This window comes from Lutra lutra, chromosome 4 (genome assembly GCF_902655055.1).
Source record: "Lutra lutra chromosome 4, mLutLut1.2, whole genome shotgun sequence".
Taxonomy (NCBI): domain Eukaryota; kingdom Metazoa; phylum Chordata; class Mammalia; order Carnivora; family Mustelidae; genus Lutra; species Lutra lutra.
In genome coordinates this window covers 156,341,763-156,360,694 of record NC_062281.1, presented here as the reverse complement: position 1 = coordinate 156,360,694, position 18,932 = coordinate 156,341,763, and the positions used below count along the sequence as shown (strand labels likewise).

Below are 18,932 nucleotides of genomic sequence, written 5' to 3'. Positions count from 1 at the left end.
TGGAAGGTTAGAAAATTAGTGAAGGTCATGCCTTTTCTAAATTTATCAAATGTTTATTGAGAACCTACTATGTGCCAGGTGCAATGCCCAAAGGAGGCATTAAAATGGCAGATAAAATGGAAATAATCTATGCTTTCATGACTCCTGGAGTCTGCTGGGGGATACAGCAAGTAAGAGCTGTGATCAGGGAAGCATAGGATGCTTGGGGATGTGTAGGTAAGTAACTTGATTCAGTCTTGGAAGGTCATGGAAAGTTTCCTAGAAGAAACAGGTTTGTTGTGACCTGTGATAAATAGAAGTTAGCTGTGTGAGCAGAGAGAGAGATAACTGCTTGAAATAGTGGGAATAAATGTTTTCAAAGGAGCCAAGAGTAAGGAATTAGATAGCTCTGAAGTTTGGTCCGTGAGATGGACAAGAGATGAGCTGAAGAGGTAGGTAGGGGCCAGATAATGAAAGGCTTTCTTGGTAAACTGTGCTAAGGAATTTGAACTTTACCCCCCAGGGCAGTGGAAATCATTAAGTGTTGTAAGTACTTTTTATTATAGAAAAAAAAATTTCTTTTTTTAATTTGGCAGAGATCACAAGTAGGCAGAAAGGCAGGCAGAGAGAGGGGAGGAAGCAGGCTCCCCGCTGAGCAGAGAGCCCGATGTGGGGCTCGATCCCAGGATCATGACCTGAGTGGAAGGCAGAGAGGCTTTAAACCCACTGAGCCAACCAGGCGCCCCTAGAAAAATTTTTATTACATAAAATTTCAAACATACGTAAAAGAGGATAGTAAAATGAATTCCTGTCATCCAGTTTGTACAGTTAGTTATCAACATGTAGCCAATCTAGTTTTGTTACTACTTCCACCAGCTCCTTCCTTCCCCACTGGTTCATTTTAAAGTAGATCCCAGATACTGTATCCTTTCATTTGTGAATATTTCAGATGTATTACTAAAAGTTAAGGTCTTTAAAAAAAAAAAAAGTTACCATAATATCATTATTACAACTAAGTATTACTACTAATAATTTACTAATATGAAATATCATTGTTCGATTTCCTTGATTGTCTCAAACATCTCTCCTTCACCAGTTGGTCTGAGTCAGAATTCCAGTTCCATTTCTTTCTTTTTTCCTGGTTGAAGAAACCAGATCATTTATTCTGTAGAATTTTCCACATTCTGGATTTTACTGGTAGTGTTCTTGTCGTGTGTTTAAATATGTTCCTTTGTTGTCTGTATTTCGTACAATATAGGAACTGTATAAATGGATAAGTCGAGCTAGAAACTTACTCAGATAATTTTTTTTTTCTTCTGGGCAAGAATTCTTCATAGGTGAAACATTTCCTCAAGTGGTACATGATGTCTGGTTGTCTCTATAATTTAAAAATTGATCAGGAGGTACAGGTATTCTTTAAAGAAGACTGCCATTGCAGAGAAATAATCAGGTCATATTTTTAGGACTTAGTATTTGGATATGAGTATAAGGCGAGAAGTTGTCTAATGAAACGGAGGTTTTTGGTTTCATATGGATGAATCATGATAGGGAAGAGAGGAGGAACAGGTTGGGGAAGAGGTTGCTTTGGGGGCATGTTGAAATTGATAAAAAGATGTTCTATAGTTTAGAATTGAGGAAAAAAGTCTGGTTACAGATATATATTAGCTTTATATATGGATAATTGAGAGAATAATTAGGATGCTGAGAAACCATTGGATTAGTACATGCTTTGTAGTCAATTACCCCCATACTTAGCAATTTAAAACAACAAACATTATCATAGTTTCTGTGGCTCAGAACTTTGGGAGTGACTTAGCTGGGTGGTTCTGGCTCAGGGTCTCAAGAAGTTGTAGTCAAGACATTGGCTAGGGTTGGAGTCCTGTGAAAGGCGTGACTGGAGTTGAAGGATCAGCTTCCAGGATGACTGACTCACCCAGCATTTGGCACAAGGCCTAAGTTCCTTGCTGGCTGTTGGAACGTGGCCTCAGTTCCTCACCAGCCAGCCTCTCCATTGGGCTAGATTAGTGTCATTCTGATCTGCTTTATAGCTTTACCTATAGATCACCTGTAGATCACAGAGGGAGTGATCAAAGTGATCAAAGTGAAAGTGAGGAGGTCACTATGGTGCCTTTTATGACTTAGTCTGAGAACATCACTTCTGCCTTATTCTGTTCATTAGAAATGCATCATACATGGGGCGCCTGGGTGGCTCAGTGGGTTAAAGCCTCTGCCTTCGGCTCAGGTCATGATCCCAGGGTCCTGGGATCGAGCCCCGCATCGGGCTCTCTGCTCTGCAGGGAGCCTGCTTCCTCCTCTCTCTCTCTCTGCCTGCCTCTCTGCCTACTTGTGATCTCTCTCTGTCAAATAAATAAATAAAATCTTAAAAAAAAAAAAAAAGAAATGCATCATACAGTTTAGTTCATGCTCATGGGATTAGGAATTTGAGGCATTGGAAGGGGAATTAGGCCCTACCTTTTGAGAGGAGTGTCAACGAATTTGTGGACAGATTTTTAAACCACAGTCATATTCAAGGGATTGGCAGAGAAGAAAGCTGCACAGGAGAGTGACAAGGGACAGCCAGAGATATAAGAAAAACCAGAAGAATGTGGCAGTCAAGGGGTGGGAATAGTGAGTTGGCCTGAGTACTGTTGAGAAGACTGAATAGGTGAAGACTAAAAAATCTACTGGATTGATCAGTTTGGAGATCATTGATGCCCTTAGTGAGATCAGTTTCTTTTGGGTGGTTGGTGTGGAGGAAAGGCAGATTGGACTGGTTTAAAGAGTAAGGTGTAAGAAGTAGAAAAAATGAATGTAGATTGCTCGAGATGTTTTATTGTGAAAGAGGCAGAGAGGGATATGGAATTAAGGGGTAGGCCTTCTACAGTAGGATTTTGCTTAAATGTAGAACAGGAATCAAGATCCATGTTAAAAATAAGGGTAGAGTTAGGACTTAAGGAGTGTAGTAAAAGATTTAGATGAATGGCCTTTGTACCTGGAAAAATGGAATGGCTAGGGACACATTAAAGGTTATTAGGTTGTTTGAGGAACTAGTTGAGATTATAACATTTGATTTATTTCATCATTATCCCAAAATGTTTAACTCTATTTATATTGTTTTTGTAACATTTTAGAGAGAAAGTTAGAAACAGGCGCCACTCAAAGTATTTTTTGTTAAAAGAATCATTTGAAAAATCATATATTCTTACCTATTACATGCTACCTGGGAGAGATTTTACATTTCGGAATTACTGATGGTTGGGGGCCACCCTGGGTGGCTCAGTCTGTTAAGTGTCTGCCTTCAGCTCAGGTCATGATCCCAGGGTGCTGGTGATCAGGCCCTGCTTTGGGCTCCCTGCTCAGCAGTGAGTCAGCTTCTCCTTCCCTGCCCCCTGCTTTTGGACTCACTCTCTTTTTCCTATCAAATAAATAAATAAATACAAAAAAAAAAAAAAAAAGAACCACTGGTAGTTGAAACACAGTTAAGTGTTATTTGGCAGTCCTTAGCAATGTTTGGAAGATGATCAAGAATTTTGAAGAGCTTAAGTATATGTATTTTTCTTACAAAGATGTAGAAGAGGTAGTTTCATATTCTCCTAGAAAGATACCAGCACCACTCCATTCAAACAGTTAAAGTGAATTTATACTTTTCTGAATAAACTGTTTCTGACAGTTTTATTAGGCTTATATGGTATATATTAGAAGTCCAAAGCTAATAAGTTGTTTTCGAATTGTAAAAGAAACAAAAGAAAAATTGTATCTAATCTAAATATGCTGAAAAGAAAACAAAGGAAGCTTCTAAAATGGTAAGGACTATCAGTGGGAAGAAGAATATGGAAATCTTGTATTGTTTGCTTTCTTAAATACTCTAGTCAGCCTTGATTTTTCCATTTCAGTACCCTTGAAACTTGCTTATATAATTTTTTGGGCTTTTAATTATTTTATATTTGTTAACATTAACTAGCCATATCTACAGTACATTCTTTATCTTTACAAGTTTGTAAACTCCTCAGTGGCAGTACTGAGCATTATGATGATGTTCAAGTCCTACAGTGTGGTGCATTGTTTTTGTAGTGAATGGAATGTCCAAGGCCCTTAAAACTTGGTTTAGAGATGAGATTCAGAAGGCTGTTTGGAATTGTGTTTTACACAGCCTTGTAAGTTTTGCAGAATATGCTAACAACTAATATGTACGTTCCATGGTTTATATAAAACATGATTGAGCTTATATCAACAGCAGTGGCTTTTGTTTAACTATCCAGAGCCTGTAGAATTGTGTGGGATCTTTTGCTTAGAGTGTTGTATCAGACAAGCAGTCAGCTCTTGCTTCTGTTGCAAGCAGTTTTGTTGATGATAATAATTTGTGGAAGGATGGAAAATAGATTGTTCTTAAATATGCCACTCCTATATGTGGTAATTGTCATAGGATCAGATTTTCAAATACTTAACTAATTCCAATCAAAGCCAGGACAGTGCACAAGTGATTTAGATTAAGGATTTATTCCTTTTATTGCTTATAGAGGAAGACAAACAAATGGCTAGCCCAGTCATTTATTTTCCTTCTCATTTTATCATGAAGGATTCTCTTAGATGAGTTTTAAAAAAGGGAATTTACGGAGCACCTGGGTGGCTCAGTGGGTTAAAGCCCCTGCCTTTGGCTCAGGTCATGATCCCAGGGTCCTTGGATCGAACCCCACATCGGGCTCTCTGCTCTGTGGGGAGCCTGCTTCCCCCTCTCTCTCTGCCTGCCTCTCTGCCTACTTGTGATCTCTCTCTGTCAAATTAATTAAAAAAAAAAAAGGGACTTTACTTTTTTAAGTTTTATTGCAAACGTTATATTTATAAGGTACATGGAGTCATACAAATGGAATTCTATTCAGAGGAAGTGTTTTGAGGTATTCATAATTAATTTTTTCCCATTCACGTGATAATATTATTATGAAAGTCTGTTTTCTGTTTCCTGGCGTTATGTTTACATTAGGCCTTCATGCTAAGATTGTCTACTTCATTTGTTGTGTTTTATTTTAGCATTACTACTATAACACAGATGGATAGATAAGATATTGGGTGAATATTTGCTTTGTCCCTTTGACAGCTGTCTCTACATTCTCTCAACCCTTCTCTTTCCTCTATCATTCAGGGAAGGTGCTGTGCTTCCCAGAGACAACGGAATACATTTAGTGGGAAGACTGTTAACGTCTTGTACCCACACTTAGTAGTATACCTACTTTCCTGCCAACCCTTGCCTGCATTCTTCCCCATCAGAGTGGAAGAGGTAATCCTTGGGTATTCTGGATTCCATCTGTTCACAAATTTTCAAGGACCCCAGTCTATAGATTTTCTCCTTTTTTGCTTTCTCTACTCCCTTTCTCTCATGTATCTTAAAATTCCTTTCTATGTTGGGCTTTTGTGGTTTGTTTATTTTAAGAATATTTATTTTGCAATACAACACCTAAACGTCTTTGTTGTAACAATTTCATGTGGAAATTTTTAGGAAAATTTTAGGAAATCTTTGGGCTGCTTGTTGCTTTTATTCTTATTCATACCATCTATTTGAAGAATACAATTAAATGGTTTTTAGTATGTTCACAGAATTGTGTAACTGTCTCCACAATTTTAGAAAACTTTGATCACCTGCAAAAGAAACACTTTCTATTATATTGTTACCAGTACCCCAACCTAGGCAACCACTAATCTGCTTTTGATCTCTACAGATTTGCCTATTTTGTACATTTTATGTAAGTAGAATCATAAAAGTGTTCTTTAAATAATTTTAATATGGCTTCTTTCATTTAGCATGTTTTCAAGATTCATCCATATTATACCACATATCAATAGTTTTTACAGCTGAATATTCTGTTGTATGAGTATTATACATTTATATTTATCCATTTATCAGTTAACAGACATTTGAGTTGTTTCCATTTTTTTTTTTTTTTTTTTAGGTATTATGACTAATGCTACTATGAACATATGTGTACATATGTTTTGGTGTGGACATATGTTTTCATGTCTCTTATATATACATAGGAGTGGAATTGCTGGGTCATATATGGTGACTCTATGTTTAACTTTTTGAGAAATTGCCAAAGTGTTTTCCAAAGCAGCAGCATGATTTTACATTCCCACCAGAGGTATAAGGGTTTCAATTTCTCTACATCCTTGCCAATACTGTTATTATCTGTCATTTTGATTATAGCCATCCTAAGTGGGTATGAAGTACTATGTTACTATGGTTTTGATTTTAGTTTCCTTGATGGCTGCTGATATTGAGCACCTTTTCATATGATTATTGGCCATTTGTATCTTTTCTAGAGAAATATCTATTCAGGTCCTTTGCTAATTTTTATTTTTTTATTTTTATTTTTTGAGAGAGAACTTGTGAGCTAGAGCAGGGGGGTGGGGCAAGGGGCAGAGGGGAAGGAAGAGAGAGGATCTTAAGTATTAAGTAGGCCAGCAACAGAGCCAGAGGTGGGGCTCAATCTCATGACCCTGAGATCATGATCCACCCCAAAATCAGGAGTCCGTTGCTTAATCAGCAGAGCCACTCAGGTGCTCCCAGATCCTTTGCTAATTTTTAAATTGTTATTTGTCTTTTTTGAGTTGTAAGACTTTTTTTTTTTATCCTAGGTAAAAGTCTGCTATAAGATACATAATTTGCAATTTTTTTTTCCCTGTGGGTTGTCTTTTTACTTTCTTTTTAAGATTTTATTTATTTGAGAGAAAAAGAAAAGTGAGAGAGCATGAGCCTAGTGGGAGAGGTAGAGGGAGAAGCAGACTCCCCACTGAGTAGGGAGCTTGATCCCAGGACCCTTGAGATCATGACCAGAGCCCAAGACAGCTGCTTAACCAAAATGAGCTACCCTGTCTTTTTACTTTCTTGATGGTGTTCTTTGAAGCACAAAATTTTCAAATTTGATTATGTTTAATTTAACCTTATCTTTTGTTGCTTGTGCTTTTGGTGACATAAAACCATTGTTTTATCTAAGGTCAGAAAGTTTTATATCTGCTTTTTTCTAAGAGTTTAAGTTAAGCTCTTCTATTTATGTCTTTGATTCATTTTGAATTAATTTTTGTACATGGTGTGAGCTAAGGGTGACATTCTTTCTCTTAAATTTTATATCCTTATTTTTTATTCTTTCATGTGTGGCTATCCAATTATTCTAGCACCCTATATTGAAAAGACTTTTTTTTTTTTTAATCTTGGCACCTTTGTTGAAAATCAGTTGACCATAAACATGAGGGTTTACTTCTAGCCTCTTAATTCTACTCCATTGATCTTTATGTCTCCCCTTATGTCAGTGTTACACCGTTATAATTATTATAGCTTTGTAATCAGTTTTGAAATTGGGATATACGTCTTTCATCTTTTTTCTTTTTCTTTCTTTTTTTTTTTTTTTTAAGATTGTTTTGGCTATTTTGGGTCCTTTGAATTTCTGTATGAATTTTATGACCTGCTGACCTTTTAAATTCAAATTAACATGGTCATATTTCTTCCAAGTCAAAAAATGTCTCTGCTATTCTGTGTCTCCCTGGAAATACCATCTTGACCTCTCTCCTTAAACCTGTGGAAAGCCTTTTCTGCACTGTTTGTATCCATCCATCTTACATTTACTCTGCAGCAGTCTTAACCTCCAGATTTTACTGAAAATCCTAACAAAGGTCTCCAGTGATAGCTTTGTTGCTAAATCCAATGGGTACTCTTGCCTTTTTCACACTTAATTTTAATAGCACTGTCTCTGCATAATTTGGTGACATTGATTCCTTTTTTAAAGCTTTAAAACAGTGGTTTTATTGTTCTTGAAGAGATGATACCCTTAATTTTAAGAAATTGAGACATTACTGAAAAGCATATACAGTAGAAGGCAGGAAAGTCCCATCTGAAATTCCTCTGTGTTTTGGAAAATAGTTTTCCTAAAAATTATTTATGTTTAAATATACATGTATGTATATTGTATAAAACTAGATCATCTTTTGCATGATATTCTACAACTTAATAACATTTTATTAAGAATTTTCCATATAATTTAGTGTTGCATTTCTTCAGGTAGCAAAATGAACGAAGAATCCCATTTCTCCTTCATCCTTACTTAATGTGGGCTCAGTTATCTGGCTTTGGGAGATTAAGATTCCTGTGCTGTTTGTGGTGCTGGAAGAGAAGGTACAATAATCGGCATTATTATAGTTCTGCTCAGTTGGGTAGTAGTTTACTTACTTAAGGCAGTTTATGAAGACCACCCACAGGTAGAAGGCTCCACTTTTTAATGAGTCAGTGGCAAAGTTTTAGAAGAGTTTGTGGGATGAGTCATATTATTGTAGGTCTTTGTTGGAAAATACAATCTGCCACAAGCCTCTGCTAGATGTTAATCACATCTAGGTATTTTCTGATATTGTCAAATATATCACCTCATTAAGCCTCTCAACATCTCCCATTTTTCCTTGCTACCATGGTAGTATATAAACCACTATCATGTCTCACTTGATCTGTTGCAAAAAACTTCCTAACTGTTCTGTTTCCATTTTTGCTCTCTAAAATGCATTTTCTATCAGCAGCCCAAGTGATCTTAGAAAACAAAAAGAAAAATGAAAGATCTTGTTATTTCCCTGCTTAAAATTCTCTAGTGACTTAAGGAAAAAATCCAAACTCTTTATTATGACTTAGACGTGCTTGGTTATCTGCCTCCATTTATTTTGCTATAGTACTACTTCCTTTGCTCACCACTTTCTGTCCACTCTAGATTTTTTTCTGTTCCTAGAGTGCCTCAGATTTATTCCTGCCTCAGGGCATTTGCATAGCTTTCTGCCTTGTTATTACTCCTAGCCTGTAGCATGACTGATTCCTTCTTGTTATATAGGTCTTCATTCAGATGTCACTGCTTAGAGAATCCTTTCCATAACAGCCTATCTAAAGTAGACCTCGCTTGTCAGTCACTGTCACAATGATTTTTTTTTTTTTAAAGATTTTATTTATTTATTTGTCAGAGAGAGAGAGGGAGAGAGAGCGAGCACAGGCAGACAGAATGGCAGGCAGAGGCAGAGGGAGAAGCAGGCTCCCCGACAAGCAAGGAGCCCGATGTGGGACTCGATCCCAGGACGCTGGGATCATGACCTGAGCCGAAGGCAGCTGCTTAACCAACTGAGCCACCCAGGTGTCCCTGATTTTTTTTTTTAAATCATGTTTATTATTAGCTGTTTTTCTTGTTTATTGTTTATTGTCTGTTTCTCTACTTTGGAATATAAACTCCATGAGAACAGAAACTTTATTATTTTACTTCTAGCCTTTGAGCAGTAGCTGGCATTTAGTGAGTGTTCAGTAAATATGGAATTAACACTAGTATGAAGTAGTTGATATTATTTCCTGCACACATGAAGAAATTGAGACTTATGAAATCACATAGTAGTTTCTATGTGTCTGATCAAGTTTTCTTACTCCAAATAGAATGTTCTTTCTGTTAGAGGATATTGAATTGCACTAGCATAATTTTTAAAAAGATTTACTTACTTATTTATTTGAGAGAGAGAGAGAGAGTGCGCATGCGCCAGTACGTACACACTCACATGAGCAGGAGGGGCAAAAGGAGAGGGAGAGAAAATCTCAAGCAGACTCTGACATATTCCGGATCTCCCAACCCTGAGATTACAACTTGGGTGGAAACCAAGAGTCAGATGCTTAACTGACTGCACCTTTGCCCCAGCAGTAATGTTTTAAAACAGTGATACCAAGTTATCACTAGTCTGTTGACATATAATAGTTCATGTCATTATCACAGGGAAATAAACTTTTTGCAAAGATCCTTCTAAAATGCTAACTGCTTTGATTAATCATTAAAAAGTAGTGAATCTTTTTACATCTAAGATGTAATATAGGGACTTAGATTATCCCTATTGAAATGCCAATGATAAACAAAACATCCTTCCTATTACATCTCACTGAGCGCCTACCGGATGGGGAGAAGAGACGTAGGAGCAGATACTAAGCTTTAGGCATGACTAACCCACCATTTTGTGTTTGCATATTCACTCTTCTTCCTTCTTTTTTTTTTCTTTGCCTTTTTAAGAAACGCGAAGTAAAATTAGACCTGACAAAGAATGAAGGCTTTTAAATTGCTTTTTTAAAAGAAGTTTTTCCCCCTGAATGTGAAAGTAAAGTATGTTTATTGTAGATGATTAACTTCTCAAGAACTTGAACATTTCTTGAGAAGTTTGAGAAGTTGAGAAATTCCCTTAGCCATAGCTCTTGAATTCCTGGGAACCATTTTTTACCAGTTACTATGTAAAAATTTGTTCTTTTGGAGCATGTCCCTATTCTCAGTTGAGGCTGAGGATGAGTCTTAGAATTAGGACTAAGAATTCAAAACACTGTGGTTCTGACTGTTGTTCATGCTAACTAAATTATTTTTTGTGTTATACAAAATTTTCGTAGTGTTCTTTTTACTTTTGTTTTTTTCATAATCTTATTGCTTTGGGCCTTGACTTAGTCTTTTCTAAATAAGGAAAAGCATCCCTGGGCAATTTTTGTTAGAGAAGTGAAGTGGAAAGATAATGGACTATCACTGCACAGAGAAGTACTAATCTACAACACAAACCACCTGGAGTTTAACGTGCTTGCGTCTATCATTTCTTTCAGTCGTTTTTTTGTGAAATAACATTAATCATTTTTTACTATTCTGGAAATATTTGAGAAGCACAGCAAAAATGGAAAATTTACATTAGGGTCCATATATTAACATCCTTTAATCTGCACAATTTAAACTGCTGTTTAGTATTTAATATTTAACTTTAGAAATGATGTGAAAACTGTAAATTTTCATAGCTGTGCTTAGTTAAACGCTGTGAAAGTGGTTCTCTCCACTGATCTGTTGGCTTTAAATTCTGACTTGAAGATAAAAAAAATTAACTTTTTAAAGAAATAGTGAAAGACCTGAGACTTTACAATGTAATAGGTCACTAGATCAAAATATAAGCCCATGGAGTGCCTGGGTGGCTCAGTCGGTTAAGTGTTTGACTCGATCTTGGCTCAGGACTTGATCTTGGTGTTGTGAGTTCAACCCTGCATTGAGCTCCATGCTGGACATGGAATCTACCTACACACACACACACACACACACACACACCCACATGCCGACAAACCTTTACCTATAATTTTGAAATCCCTTAATCTCTGAATTACAAAGGTTTTTTTTCACTAACTTTATTCTTATTTGGAAGTAAAGTCTATCTTGAACCTTGAGGCTGTTTATGGCCTTTACCATAGTTGGTGTAAATATGTGTTGTACTATAGAAATGCCAATATAGGGGGCGCCTGGGTGGCTCCGTGGGTTAAGCCGCTGCCTTCGGCTCAGGTCATGATCTCGGAGTCCTGGGATCGAGCCCCGAATCGGGCTCTCTGCTCAGCAGGGAGCCTGCTTCCTCCTCTCTCTCTGCCTGCCTCTCTGCTTGCTTGTGATCTCTCTGTCAAATAAATAAATAAAATCTTTAAAAAAAAAAAAAAGAAATGCCAATATATTTGATTGTGAAATTAATTAAATGCTTGATACCCTAGATCCCTAGACTGTGAAACAGTTTATGTACTATATATTATTTTTCTAAAATTGTGAATTTCAAAACATCTGAAACAAAGGCCTCAGGTAAGGGATGTGGACCTATATTTGTGATTTAGTGACCTAGGGTTTACATGCTAGAGGTAATTTGGAAGGCAGGGGTACAGCCTCAGAAGCACTGCTGCAAGTCTCTTTATAGGATGATGTTTATACTGCTGAATTCAGAAGGATTGCTGATTTGACACTCAGCTTTTGTTGACTCAGAAAATCTTTGAAGGAGGATTTAACCAGATTTATAGTAACTGTGATAGAAACTCATGGCCATTGTATTTACATTATATAAACTAGTATTCCAATTTATTAATTCATAACAAATAGAACTGTTGAGACTTGTATGCATACTTAGGCTTTCTGTACACTGTATACCATTTCTGCAGTAGTGCACATACTCTCTGAAAGTAAGCTGTATGGAATGCCAGATTCTAAGCAGAAGCAGACCAGAGGGAGTAATGTTTTATAGATACTTAATTGCATCTGACACTGATATCATAATACGGTATCTCGGTAATAGAGACACACCTATTACGAGAACTCAGCAGGTCTGATCTTTTTTTTTTTTTTTAAAGATTTTATTTATTTATTTGACAGAGAGAAATCACAAGTAGGCAGAGAGGCAGGCAGAGAGAGAGGAGGAAGCAGGCTCCCTGCTGAGCAGAAAGCCCGATGTGGGGCTTGAACCCAGGACCTGGGATCATGACCTGAGCCGAAGGCAGCGGCTTAACCCACTGAGCCACCCAGGCGCCCCGCAGGTCTGATCTTTTGGTCAGAAAAACTTTTCTTCTGGCCTTGTGGTTCTTGCTCTGGCCATCTTACTCTAGTTTCTGATACTATTAAAACTTTCTGATACTTAGTATAATTAGCCATAATTAGTATAATGACCACTAGGCTGTTCCAGCTCTTAAAGATGATCTTGTATATATTTCTGTTCTGATATAGGTCTTTTCTTTAAAGAAAAGCAGCTGTCTTTCCAGGATCTTAGACCCTTAATATTACTGTCCCCTTGTGTACTGAATCAGTATGCTTCCCTGAGGCTTTATCTGTAGTATAGACACCAAATCTTTTGTGGGACATGAAGACTTCTATAATGGGGGATGGGTGGGAGATGAGGGAGTTATCTGTGATAACTTGAGGGATGAATGGGGGGAAATTCTTCAACTATTGTGGGCCTGTGGCTCCTCCCAAGTTTTTATTGGTGTGGATTTCCAGTAGCATGATGTCATTTTAATCTTGAGTGCCCATAAGACTCTGGTGAAGGCTCTCTGGTGAAGGCTTAGCTGGTGAAGGCTCTCTGGTACGTTAAATACTATCAGGATGGTTTAAGGAATTCATGCTCTCCAAATAGAGAGGAGACGACAGGAATGGGTATAACTGCTGTCATTTTAGGTTTTATAATTGCTGTTGTAAGCAGTGTTACCTGTGTGGAATTCTGGGAAGTACTACTTATTTATTTATTTATTTTTTAGATATGATTACATTCAGTAAAAAAAACAAAAAACCCCATACTTTTCAGGTATACAGTTAGGTGAGTTTTGAAATTTGTTTATACCCTTTTTACCAGTATCCCAAAATACAAAATATCCCAAAAGCATTGCTGCCATCCTGCAGAATTCCTTCCTGTCTCTTTCCTGGCCATTTCCATGCCCTGGAGTCAGCCTCTTGTGATTTCTATCTTTGTGGGTTAGTTTTGCCTACCAGATTGACCACCTGTGTTCCAGGATTACATGGCCCAAGGTGCAACACTGGCTATAAGGCAACCTAATAAGCTGTTGGGAATGATGTGATATATGACTTAATACTGGGGCAGTGTTTACATTTATGTTAAAAGGAGAGAGACCATTTTGACGTATGTTCACAAGTACTCTACCATCATTGTATTAAATGTTTATTCTTTCCAAAGGTATAGCAGGGGTGTTGGGTGGGGGAGGGCAGAGGATGAATCAGAAGCCCTGCCCTCTAAGAGAAGCAGAGTCATCTACATACATTATTTACATACAAAATAGAAGTAATATGTGCTTTAAGGAAGGTGAGATGGGATGCTAGGTGTTAAAAAGTTCAGAAGACCTCACTTTAAGCTGTGAGAGAATCAGAGCACGTCAGATGAGACTCTTTTACTTGATCTTTTAAATATAGTTTATTTCAAGCAAAGTAAAATTAACATTCAAATAAGAATTTAAGTGTCTTTAACAGGTTTGGGGAGGCATTCTTTGCTTTATAAAAGGATTGCAGAATTAGTTTAAATGGCAAACTAATCTTCCCCTGTGAATTTTGAATATGTTTGTGCAAAACTTTTCCAGGCTCATTTGCTTTGTGAAGCAGATGGATTTACTAATCCACAATTACATTTCCAATTAAACAGGTTTTGATTGATGGCACTGTATACCATTGTGAGTTAGCTAATTCATTAAGATACTTTTGAGTACTTAGTATGGTAGAATATGCTGAACTAATATTTAAAAACTTACAGTCCTGTTGAAGGTACAGTTAACTAGTTATAATAAAGATAAAAATAAGTGGTAACTTTGGTGCCAAGTTTTATTTGATTTAGTGCTTACGTAACATTGGAGATTTTTATTGCTCTTTATTTGTTTTATGGTATTATTTTAAAATGTAAGAAATTTGTTCAAAAGAGATGTAAAGGTATCAGAAATGGGAAAAAAGTTTGCTGTTTTACTCAGAATTGTTGAATAGCCTAAATCAGGAATGAATGGGCATATTTTGAGTGAATTATGTTTGTTGAATGAGTAGGGTGCCAGGGAGAGGAGGCTGGGCTGTTCTTTTTTTTTTAAGATTTTTTATTTATTCATTTGAGAGGGGGAGAGCCAGAGCATGAGTGAAGGGGGAGAGGGAGAGGGAGGAGGAGACTCCACCTTGAGCAGGGAGTCATCCCAGGACCCCAAGATCACAACCAAGCAGAAGGCAGAATGAACCACCCAGATGCCCTTGGGGCTATTCATTTAAATATTCTGTTTATTTTGGGGGGGACAGAGAAAGAGAGTGGAGGTAAGGAGCAGATGGGGATGGAGAAGGTGAGGGAAAGAATCTCAAGCAAACTCTGTACTGAGCACAGAGGCAGAGGTGGGGCTCGATCCCAGGGTCCTAGGACCCTGAGATCATGACCTGAGCCGAAACCAAGAGTCAGACGCTCAGTTCACTGAGCCACACGGGCAGGTTAGGGCTATTCATTTAGCAGACATTTATCTAATATCTTCCAGGTTCTAGGCATCAATTAGGTTCTATAAGCTAGGATGGGAATAATAGTAATATAAAAACAATCAAACCCACCGTTTGACAAGAAAAATAGATGTAACAAAAATATAATAACTAATGCAATAGCAACACCCATAAATTGAATAGAATGGGATAAATTGTACCTGAGCATAGGAGCTGGATTGGGAAGGAGTCCACAAAGGAAGTATGTGAGCATGAAGGAGGAGAAAGTTATGATTTGTTTTATTACTTGTTTTTTGTGGTGGCTACATGTTATTAAAGCAGATTGGGGTTTGTGTGGGTGGGTGGGTGGGTGTGTTGTGTGGGACTGAGCTGATGGTAGGAGACATGCCTAAAACCACAGTCTAACGGTTATCTTAGGTTCAGAGAAAATGATTGTGTGTTTCCTGCTATATTTAAGGTAGAAGGGAGAAAGGGGCATGAATCTTGGGTCTTTTATGTGCCAAGTGTTATGCTAAGTGATTTACTTGTACTAACTCAGTGCTTGCAATGATCCAATGAAAGTATATAACAACCCTTCTCTGGGAGTTTGTTACTTAGTCTGGGTCACCCTATTATCAAGTTGGCAGGACTGAAATTCAAAACCTTATCTTTTTCACTCTACAGCTCATGTTATTTCATTAAATGGCACTGTCTATAGGACAATGTAAGTTACTTATCTCTGGATATGCGTAATGTCATTTTTTTCCTACAAATGGTACTTGCTTTTCGTTTATTAAAAAGCACATACATGCTTGAAGGATTGAAATTATTTTGTACATTTTAAAGAGAGATTTCATATGTCTATAGACTTAGAAGCCTAAATGGAGAATATTTTGAGCTGTTCTTAATTTAAATTACTTTGAAACATGTGTAACCATCCCTTCAGAAGATGTTTTTTATGCTGTAAGCTGAAGTTCAGATAAAGTAATAAAATATATCCAGAGTGTAACAATTAAGAGGACCTGCTAAGATTGCATTAACTCCTTTGTGAGAAGCAATTGTACATTAAGCTGATTTAAGACTGACATTCAGCTTAGTAATTTTCAGTGTCCTTAAAATAACCTTTTCCTAAGGTTTTAAGAAATGGATGGAACAGGCAGAGCACTCTATAAATTATTTTGTGCTGTTCTCTTAAGAACACAGGTCATTTACTGTCATACCACTCTGGTTTGGGGTTTTTTTTGCTTCTGTGTTTCCTAATATTCAGTTCACAACCAATTTCAAATTGCATGTTCTATAACAATTTTTGTATGATTCTGTAATTCTCAGATGAAAGAAAAACTTTTCTCCTTTCCCCTGCAGGCTGATAGGCCAGAAGGTTTATTTAAAAATAAGGTTCAGTAGCATCCCTCAGTGATTATTGACCAGTCCACAAAGTATTTTAAAGCAACTTGAGGTTGAAATTACAGTATTTTCTGTTTAACTGTTCAGTGGTGTGTTCATTGATAACTTCCTGATGAACTATGGTTGAGATTAGAATCATACAATGTGATTTATATCTAAAGTGAAGTCCATTTACTTTTAACTAGCATATAAATAATATAATATGTATTTTTTATTATTTTATGTATTTTCCCTAAAGTGATCATTGGGAGAGTGTGTATGTGTCGGGGCAGTGATGGTGGTAACCACCAGTGAATTTGGAGCGAGAGAGATGAAGCTTTGCGCAGTGGCAGTATCGTAGCCAATGAGGTTTATCCGAGGTGCGATTATTGCTAATTGGAGTGAGAGAGATGATATGTATCTCTGTGGATACGGTTTGTCTCTCTCATTAAGTGAGCCAAAAAAAGTTAACATTCTGTAATAGTTGGTGCAATTAATTTTGTCAGTGTAAATTCTTCTTTCTGACAGACCTTTGTGACTCTTTAAGAAATTTACTACCATGGGTAAAGGAAAACTTTTTGGTTTCGTTAATTTAGTAATTATCTCCACAAGGTTCTTTATTCTGCAGCCAGCAAAAAGCTTCTTTGGTTGCTTTACCCCCAGCCTAGATTTCTTGGTGGGTTATGAATGTGGTGATTATATCCCCACCTCTTTTGTTAAGCAGAACAGGTGGGGTTTAGGCTCTGTTCCTTGACTTCCTGGGAGCAGCAGTCAATGCCAAGATAAATATCTTTAAGTGTCGAGCAGGTATGAAGAAGGTAGTCCTTTGGGACAGGCTTAAGAGGCTAAGTAACAGACAAAAAGCTATGAAATTTAATTTGTGCTGAGGTAACTTAACTTTATTTTCATTTTCTTGCCAACATAACCAAAATAATAATGGAAGCTGTGGATTACTTGCTATTGAGACATAGTATATAAGGCTATAGGCGCTATTTATTGAAACTGAAAATAGCTGTCTGCATTTATACATAGTCTTCCCGCCATCCGTTCAACAAATATTTTTTTTTCAACATATTTTTTAGTCTTTTACTGTATATTAGACTGTTCTCTTAAAATTTATAGGCTAACAGGGATGATGAACTTTAATTTCAGAATTAATTATATTTAAATACTTTGTGGGTTTTAAAAATACTCATTTTTATTAATTCTATTCTGAATGCATACATGAGGAATTCTGGGTTAGAGACAGAGTTCATAATCATAAGTGTGTTCGCCTACTTCTGCCCTAGTCCTTAGCCCTAGGGCGGTGCTGTAAGAACCACATCACCTGTTTTACACATACAGCTGAGTAGCTATAGGTGAAGGATGAGGAAAAATGATTCTTCTCTGCTTTTGAAGAGGTGGCTGTCTCTCTCCTCCTGAAAAGGACCTTATTAGAAAGGTAATAAGCCTTGGGACGCCTGGGTGGCTCAGTTGGTTAAGCGGCTGCCTTCGGCTCAGGTCATGATCCCAGAGTCCTGGGATCGAGTCCGGCATCGGGCTCCTTGCTTGGCAGGGAGCCTGCTTCTCCCTCTGCCTCTGCTATCACTCTGCCTGCCTGTGCTCTCTCTTCTCTCTCTGACAAATAAATAAATAAAATCTTAAAAAAAAAAAGGTAATAAGCATAAATCCTAACTTCAGCCCCTTACTTTTGTATCTAACTCGGTATGCAAGTAAAATCTTTCCTGGAGCCAGATAACCTTGTGGGTCTCTGCTTTTACAGTCTAGAGGCCTTTTCCAGTTCTGAGGCTTCCCTCTTCTTTCTTTCTTTCTTTCTTATTTTCTTTCTCCTCTCCTCTTCTCTTTTCATTCTTTCTTTCTTTTTCTTTCATTCATTCCTTTTCTCTCTTTTTCTTCTTGCTTTTCCTTCCTGCCTGCCTGCCTGCCTTCTGCTCTCTCCTTCCTCTCCTTTTCTCCCTTCCTTCCCTCCTTTTTTCTCTCTTCCTTCCTTCCTCCTGTCTTTCCTTTCTTCTGCCCCCAAGTCCAGTCCATCTTCCTCCCACCCTCCCTTCCTTCCTTCCTTCCTTCCTTCTTTATAAGTAAATACCTAGGGAGAGACTTGCTACCCTCTTCCTAGCACGTTGGGGGCTTAGCCTAGGGACCTACGCCAGGCTTTGACTTTTTAGCTTTTTGGGGGGAAATAAAAAGTTTTATTATCCTTTCAGATGGGGAAAACAACAGATCTAATTCTTGGGGGATGTAGAAATGTTGGAGAACTCCAGGGCTTTTTACAGTGACACTGAGAAGTCCAGGGTGATTTTATTTCTCAACCATACTATGAAGGAAGAGGGTGTTATATGAGAATATTATGTGAGTGGTGGGTAGTCTAGTCTAGGGGTTCAGGTAAAGCTTTTCTTCTTAGGGAATTGAGGGATGAGTAGGAATTATGCATTTAATGAAGTGAAGATAGATGAGTGCAAGCATTTCAGGTAATGGGAACAATCTGTGTAAAGGGCCTAAAGCAGGAAGGCATCTGGTTCAGGGAGTGAAAGGTTAGTGTGGCTGGAGTACAGGGATATTGGGGACTTTAGAGATCGACTAGGGCCAGAACAAAGAGGGTCTTTGTAGAGGATAAATGAAGAAATTTGGATTTTATCCTAAGAGCAATATAGAGCCTTGAAATATTTTTTTGCTTGCTTGTTCTGTTTTTAATCAAGGTAGTGATCTGCTCAAGTTTGTTTTGAAAAGATTCTTCTGGCTCCTACATGGAGAAGGATTAGAGGAGAGGAGGAGTAGGTATAGAGGAGTTAGAAGGTGATGTGGCCTAGGGGATGGATTATGGAG

The 18,932-nt window shown here is 37.5% G+C and overlaps 1 protein-coding gene and 1 non-coding gene across 6 annotated transcripts in view; both read left to right on the top strand.

The window, feature by feature from the left end:
* Positions 1-18,932, top strand: part of OSBPL9 (oxysterol binding protein like 9) — a 177,945-nt gene that overhangs the window by 3,851 nt on the left and 155,162 nt on the right. The window lies entirely within an intron of this gene.
* Positions 16,445-16,592, top strand: LOC125099421 (U4 spliceosomal RNA). The gene has a single exon (XR_007127154.1). It is a non-coding gene; the product is annotated as a U4 spliceosomal RNA (small nuclear RNA).